Here is an 8,322-nt window from a genome sequence, read left to right on the forward strand (position 1 = left end):
TGGAGGTTCACGGGTTCGAATCTAACCAATCACAAAACATGTTATTAGAGGTTCACGGGTTCAATGCCGGATGTAATCTTACCACAGCTGTTTATTTCAGCTGATCACTTGGTTTAGAGGTTCACGGGTTTAATCCTATCTCAGTAGGTTTTATAAAAAAACACTTTATATAGTGTATAATGCTTAAACCTTACTGTTGATCATAATTGGTAAATGTTGAAGGTTATTTTATAGTGTATAATAAATATAAATCAGCTGAAAGAGGGCTTAAGTGGAATTTTACCGTTGATCATAAAAGAATGTTAAATGTGTAGTAGTATTGGAGGTTATTCTATATATGCTATAGTGTGATGAAACAAATGATAATTGTATCTGATGTTAAAAACAGCTGAAAGAAGGCTTAAGTTTACCACTGAGTATAAAAATGGTCTTTGTAAAGGCTATTAAATATCATATGTCAAACTTACATCTAATCTATGCTAAACGAGTTACTTAGGTTGTTTTTTTTTGTATAGTGAGAGGTTCATAGGTTTGATCCTTAGTGGGTTATATGAATTTATGTATGTAACCACAAGTGAAACAGGTCTATTATACTAGAGTACTAGTGTTGATGCAGTAATAAATGTAAAAATATATAAGATTTACTATGTATTACTTGTACTATATGTATATCTTGTATAAATGTTTTAGTCTAAGTTGTCAAAGCTTTCTTTAATGTAGCAGTGATTCTTACTATCTTGGTTGATTACGTGACCTCAAACCAATGCTTTGTTAATTAGTAACAACTGATTATATGACATTGGAGCGACCTCTACAGTGTAGCTTGTTTGTGTAGTTCAACACTTGTGTAGTTCAATGTGAGATCAATGTTACAGCTTCTATTATGGGTAAGTGTTAGAAGTAACTATTTATTAAAACTATTACTATTTTGAAATTTGTATTATAATACAAATGTATTAACAATAAAGGGTTTTTGAGGTTAAATAAAAACAGTAGATTTTACTCAGAGAAATATATATTTAGCCTATCGGCTATAAATTTTCTGCAAAAGGGACATCTATATACCCTGTGCGCGCAATTAGGGCACAGGGTATGCCCACATGGTTGTAAAGCAACTGTGGGGGCATTCTCTAGGCAAATTTGACACGTTACCGAATTAATTGGGGGATTTGATGGTCGTGGAACTCGTTCTGATATCATAGTGTCTATTTGGCCGGTAGTCTGCCTCAATACACCTTCTAACGTGTTACGGAGGTCCTCCCATAGAGCTGATATAACTGCTGGCTGTAGTCCACAAGCATTTGAATAACCCTCTAATGTATTTCCGGCTAAGCTAGCTACAGCTAGGAGTTCGGTTCGTAGCGTAGCAATCCTACCAGCTGCAGCTGCAGGTAGGGTAAATTCCGGGTTATTCATAGCCTGAAAGATATTATACAAGAATTAATGTTTTTATCTATTTATATAAAATAGTATAAACCATAAATCAGCTGGTTAGTAAAATTTATTACAGTAGTATATAATAAATCTCTCTCAAGTTGGAGGTAAACAATAGTTAAATTTTGTGTGGAAAGTTTAGTGTAAACATATTAATTTATTTATACTTAATTTCTCTTTAAAGGATACCTACCCTTTGAATTAACCTCCTGCGAAAGGTTTCAAGGCGAGCGCTCTGCCGGCAGCTGCGACATTCACGTGTTTCAGGTATAGTTGAAGTAGAATTCTGAAAATAGAAACATATATATTAAGCTGATTTTTATTTACTTCAATATATAGTTGATTTATCATCAAGGTAATATTATATTTGGATCACTCATTTACTAGTTAATCTGTATCATATAAAACTGGGGTAGCTTTCTCTTCTAATTTAAATTTATTGTTGAAGGAATAAAAATAACTGAATAAACCTTTGTTATAAAAACATATACTACAGATTTATATAAACATTTGTAGATTTAATAATGTAGTGTTTAACTAATATTCTTTCTATAGATTTGTATAGGTGAAATATTTGTTTAAGTACTATATCAAGTCCCAATAAGTGGAAAATAATATGGTTTTATAAACCAGGTGTAGCCCACTGTTGGAATTTAAAACTTATTAGAACTAAAAATATATGTGTTGAAGTAACTTTGTGATTAGTTAACTAATGCAACTCTATTTAAGTGTAACAGTTTATTAGATTAATAGCTATAAAGATTAATAAGTTTGATAAATGTGGTGTTTTATTTTTAAATCTTTAAAAAAGAGATAAATAATAACAGAAAAAATCTAATAGCTGTAATTGTATCTCAACACTTTTATTTGTTGTATATATAAGAAATTTATCATTAGTAACTAAAGCAAGCTTAGGAAGCTAATATGTTTAGTAGAGTTAAAACCATTGAAGTAATTACTTAACTATATCAGCAAAAATAAAAAGTATGTTGAGTTGAATGATTTGATTTTGAGTTTGTTCTTACAGGCTATCAGTATTACACTTATATGTCTTGTAATGTTAAAATACTTATTACAGGTTGTATATGTTGGGGAGATTGTGATGGACCGGCTAATTCATCAGCTGTTGGCCGCTGTCTAGCAACATCAGCTGGAGTATTCACTGTTGAAGGTGTTTGGGATATAGCTGAAGTTGAAGGTATTGTAGGTCTAACGATATTACCTATATCGGAAGATGGCTATTGAAAACAAAATAAGTATTAGTAATAGCTTAGGTAGTAATTACTTGATTACATCAGTAAAAATAAAAAAATGTCGAGTTAATTAAATTGATTTTGTTAAAATACTATAATAATTTGTACTTGTTTATACAAGTATGTTTTATTAAACAGAACCTTACTGTTGAGCATAAAAGAATATTAAATATGTAGTAGTATTGGATGTTTATAATAAATGTGGAACAAACGATAATTTATCTATCTGATGTTAAAAACAGCTAAAAGAGGGCTTAACTTTATCATTAAAAGCTACTAAATATAGTAGGTTTGACTTGAAGGTGGTTGATAATTATCTAACTTCTTTGGTAATTATCTAACTACATTAGTAAAATAAAAAGTATGTTGAGTTGAATGATTTGATTTTGAGTTTGTTCTTACAGGCTATTAGTATAACACTTATATGTCTTGTAATGTTAAAATACTTACTACAGGTTGTACTCGTCTGGAAGGTTGGGATGGTCCAGCTAATTCATCAGCTGTTGCTGTCTGCTGTCTAGCAACACCAGCTGGGGTATTCACTGTTGAAGGTGTCTGGGATATAGCTGAAGTTGAAGGTATTGTAGGTCTAACGATATTACCTATATCGGAAGATGGCTATTGAAAACAAAATAAGTATTAGTAATAGCTTAGGTAGTAATTACTTGATTACATCAGTAAAAATAAAAAAATGTCGAGTTAATTAAATTGATTTTGTTAAAATACTATAATAATTTGTACTTGTTTATACAAGTATGTTTTATTAAACAGAACCTTACTGTTGAGCATAAAAGAATATTAAATATGTAGTAGTATTGGATGTTTATAATAAATGTGGAACAAACGATAATTTATCTATCTGATGTTAAAAACAGCTAAAAGAGGGCTTAACTTTATCATTAAAAGCTACTAAATATAGTAGGTTTGACTTGAAGGTGGTTGATAATTATCTAACTTCTTTGGTAATTATCTAACTACATTAGTAAAATAAAAAGAATGTTGAGTTGAATGATTTGATTTTGAGTTTGTTCTTACAGGCTATTAGTATTACACTTATATGTCTTGTAATGTTAAAATACTTACTACAGGTTGTACTCGTCTGGAAGGTTGGGATGGTCCAGCTAATTCATCAGCTGTTGCTGTCTGCTGTCTAGCAACACCAGCTGGGGTATTCACTGTTGAAGGTGTCTGGGATATAGCTGAAGTTGAAGGTATTGTAGGTCTAACGATATTACCTATATCGGAAGATGGCTATTGAAAACAAAATAAGTATTAGTAATAGCTTAGGTAGTAATTACTTGATTACATCAGTAAAAATAAAAAAATGTCGAGTTAATTAAATTGATTTTGTTAAAATACTATAATAATTTGTACTTGTTTATACAAGTATGTTTTATTAAACAGAACCTTACTGTTGAGCATAAAAGAATATTAAATATGTAGTAGTATTGGATGTTTATAATAAATGTGGAACAAACGATAATTTATCTATCTGATGTTAAAAACAGCTAAAAGAGGGCTTAACTTTATCATTAAAAGCTACTAAATATAGTAGGTTTGACTTGAAGGTGGTTGATAATTATCTAACTTCTTTGGTAATTATCTAACTACATTAGTAAAATAAAAAGTATGTTGAGTTGAATGATTTGATTTTGAGTTTGTTCTTACAGGCTATTAGTATTACACTTATATGTCTTGTAATGTTAAAATACTTACTACAGGTTGTACTCGTCTGGAAGGTTGGGATGGTCCAGCTAATTCATCAGCTGTTGCTGTCTGCTGTCTAGCAACACCAGCTGGGGTATTCACTGTTGAAGGTGTCTGGGATATAGCTGAAGTTGAAGGTATTGTAGGTCTAACGATATTACCTATATCGGAAGATGGCTATTGAAAACAAAATAAGTATTAGTAATAGCTTAGGTAGTAATTACTTGATTACATCAGTAAAAAAAAAAAAAATGTCGAGTTAATTAAATTGATTTTGTTAAAATACTATAATAATTTGTACTTGTTTCTACATGTATGTTTTATTAAACAGAACCTTACTGTTGAGCATAAAAGAATATTAAATATGTAGTAGTATTGGATGTTTATAATAAATGTGGAACAAACGATAATTTATCTATCTGATGTTAAAAACAGCTAAAAGAGGGCTTAACTTTATCATTAAAAGCTACTAAATATAGTAGGTTTGACTTGAAGGTGGTTGATAATTATCTAACTTCTTTGGTAATTATCTAACTACATCAGTAAAAATAAAAAAATGTCGAGTTAATTAAATTGATTTTGAGTTTGTTCTTACAGGCTATTAGTATTACACTTATATGTCTTGTAATGTTAAAATACTTACTACAGGTTGTACTCGTCTGGAAGGTTGGGATGGTCCAGCTAATTCAGCAGTCATTGCTCGCCGCATTGCAACATTAGCTCGTGTATTAGACGACGCCCTATCTACAGATAGCCAAATTCCATCGGTTGAGGATGCCTGGGCTACAGCTGAAGTTGAAGGTATTGAATGAGGTGTAATAGGAGGTACTACTAATGAGGGTCTAACAACAGAAACTATTGTTGGTGAGAGCTGTTGAAAATAAAATGAGTATTAGTAATAGGCGGGGTGTTATTAAAATAATATTAAATTGTTTAGGTAATGCTACCTACATGTTCTGATGAAAACATTCGTAGAAAACTTGAAGGTTCCAGTATTATCATATTTGTAATTTCTTCATGTGGAAATCCAGAAATAGGGATTGAAGCTGAAGGGATGTTTGTTAGGTCCCTCTCATAAAACACACCATCTCTCTGAAACAAATAGTTTAAAATGTAAATAGGTATAAGATTCTCTTAAACTATAAAAATCTTTTTGTCTCTATATAACTCACCATAAGAATTCGTAGAACACAGGTAACATCATTAATCCTTGAAGTTATATAATAATCCTCAACTAACAGCTCCTGCAAAGCTGTTGTATAAAGCTCGCTTACACACCTCTCAGCATAATCTTGGTCTACTTGCCGGAAGTTGGTGGGTATAGCAAGTCTAGCTATAACTTCTTCCTGAAACACAATCTTAGCTAAATAATGATATACAGTATAAACATATATAATATAAATTATATTTTAATATTGTTTTAAAAATATTTAAAATGTATTTTACCGAAAAAATGTGAAGAACTATCCCTCTTGTGTGTACGAACCAAAGGCCAAAGTTATTTGATCTGTTAATCTGAAACATAAAATGGTTATAATATAATCCTAGTAAATATTTGTTGTATTGTTTTTGCTTGTATATTTTTGGACTTTTTAAATACTTCTTTTAAAATATTTCTTACTGAGTCTCCACGGGGTAAAAGCACTCGTTCTGTATTTAGCCGCCTACGTCTAGTGGGTGGTGGTGAAGAACTCTCAGATATCTGTAAAAATAAAGCTTATTAAAAATAGAATAATAATAACTAACTGTTAGTTTAACTATTATTGAAATCAACTCATCTGTTGGTTGCTAGACTTTTTTAAAATTACAACCTTAAACTAAAATTAAAGTTTTAATATTTTTTATCATAAAACTCTGTTACATACCTAGGATTATTTAATATCTAAGATATGTATTATATAAGGAAAACTATAACTTACATTATTTATAGCTCTTCTTTGTTCATTTTGTCTACTCTGTAAATAGAAGGAAATAATATTATTACCCTATTTGAACTAGTATTATTATATAACTCTAAAAGAATTTTTTGTCAAAACATTTTGTTGGTTAGGAATATCTGTGTAGTCTAAATATATACACCTGTGTGTTTAATCATGCTTAACATTATATGTTGTAGCTTTCTGAAATTATAAGGCTCTCTTATAAATAAAAATTAAATCACAAACTATGATCAAGTATATATATATATAGTATAGTTGAGATAAATAGAACTTGTTTGAAATGTAGAACTTTGTGATTGGTTTGTAATAGAAAAAAAGCTATTAAAATAAGTAGAATTTAAAATCTTGTTTAACAAACTCTAACTAATTCTAATCTATAAATATACTTACAGCTGATCTTAGAATATCACGATCATCTTGAAAGAAGGAATCTCTTGAACTCTGACTTGGTGGAACTACAGATCCAGGGCTTGAAGGTGGTGAATCTATGATGCTTAAATTTGGGCTTGATGGTGAACTAGCTGGTGAGTTGTTTTGTATAGGAGTTACTAAATAGTTATAGATGTGATCATTTATGTGTATCCAGTTTGTATTAGCTGTAAAACGCCTTGTTGTTGTTTGCCAAGCCCAAATAGGGTTGTCTTGAAGTGTATACATTCTGATCAATTGCCAATTATATCCATCAATGTTTTCATGTATGATAACTATACAATTAGAGGGACCTGCTCCTTGTATTTGTATTTCATGTATTAGTTGTTGCGCCGTTTGCTAAAAAACAAATAATTAAATTATATAGCTGATTAAAATATAAACAATAATCTAGAAACTTTTAAAACAGCTAGAGCAGAGCCTAAGAGTATAAGACTAGTTTGCAACATATTATTTATATAGATTATAAATATGTTTGTTGCTTAAATTATAAATACTAATAACTTTTAAAGAGTTAACTTAATCACCTCACTATAGTCATCAAAACTAAAAACAAATTCTTAAAGCTCTTGTGTAATTGATTACTGTGTAAAATCTGTCTAAATAAAAGGTTTAGTAAAATATATTTGATTTAGAGTAAAGTTTAAGATATGAGAGGTGACAAAAATACTTAATCTTGATATATTGTAAAAATCTAATTATATATATTCAAGTTATATAGCTTACCCAGGTAATTGGATAAAAGTTGCTTAATACATGTGGCGGGGAGCGAGGCGGTAAAAGCGGGTTAGCTTCTAAAATGAGAAGATGGCCAAGATCGTTTTGAAAAAAACTATCTGTCTCCATAGCAACAAATGGCTGAAAACATAAGTAGAATTAAAAACCTAAGAAGTTGAATTAAACACTTAGATAAGTAGAAGTTTATCTATATAAAGCTTCTACTTACAACAAGAACAGAAGATTCAGCCTCTCTTAACATATCTCTTAAGTGTGAGTTAAGGACAATCCTTTTTGATATAGGTGCTTGCCGAACATTAGGTCTTGCAAGCAGTTGACGTTCTTCATTAAGAGTTATAGGTGCACCATTTCTCTATAAAAAACATATTATGATTAATAAAAAATACTTTTTAAAAGAGACAGATTATCTATATAAATAAAATTAGAGTTTTGTCTGTATATCGGATAAAATTATAAACTTTTTATCTTTTGGTTTTTTGATTTCTGATAACTAGGAAAAAGACTTTGAAATAGTGTTGTATATAGGTGGGAAATTAAATTTTTAAATAAGCATTTTTAGTCAAGATTTAGTATATAATTGATAGATAAAACTGATAGTAAAAATAAAAGTAGGCCTATTATGTTTTATTTGTCACCACTGGTGGTTTAATTTTGTTAAAGTGCATCTCATGTGATAGGATATATTAGGGTTAACTAGTAGATACAGATAATTAATCCTTTTATTGATTATTATATTGGTTTAAAACAAACAACATAAATTAAGTTATATATAATAGTTAGCATATCTAAAAATACATAAACCAACTGTTTTATAAGGTTTT

The 8,322-nt window shown here is 29.7% G+C and overlaps 1 long non-coding RNA gene across 1 annotated transcript; it reads left to right on the top strand.

Moving 5' to 3' along the window:
* The first annotated feature begins 1,227 nt into the window (after window positions 1-1,227).
* Window positions 1,228-3,892, top strand: LOC129005804 (uncharacterized). The gene is made up of 4 exons (XR_008491867.1): window positions 1,228-1,701; window positions 2,513-2,632; window positions 3,143-3,265; window positions 3,776-3,892. It is a non-coding gene; the product is annotated as an uncharacterized LOC129005804 (long non-coding RNA).
* The last annotated feature ends 4,430 nt before the right edge of the window (window positions 3,893-8,322 follow it).

The sequence above is a fragment of the Macrosteles quadrilineatus genome, unplaced genomic scaffold, assembly GCF_028750875.1.
Source record: "Macrosteles quadrilineatus isolate MER2022 unplaced genomic scaffold, UCM_ALF_1.0 Scaffold_33__1_contigs__length_1397503, whole genome shotgun sequence".
Lineage (NCBI taxonomy): Eukaryota > Metazoa > Arthropoda > Insecta > Hemiptera > Cicadellidae > Macrosteles > Macrosteles quadrilineatus.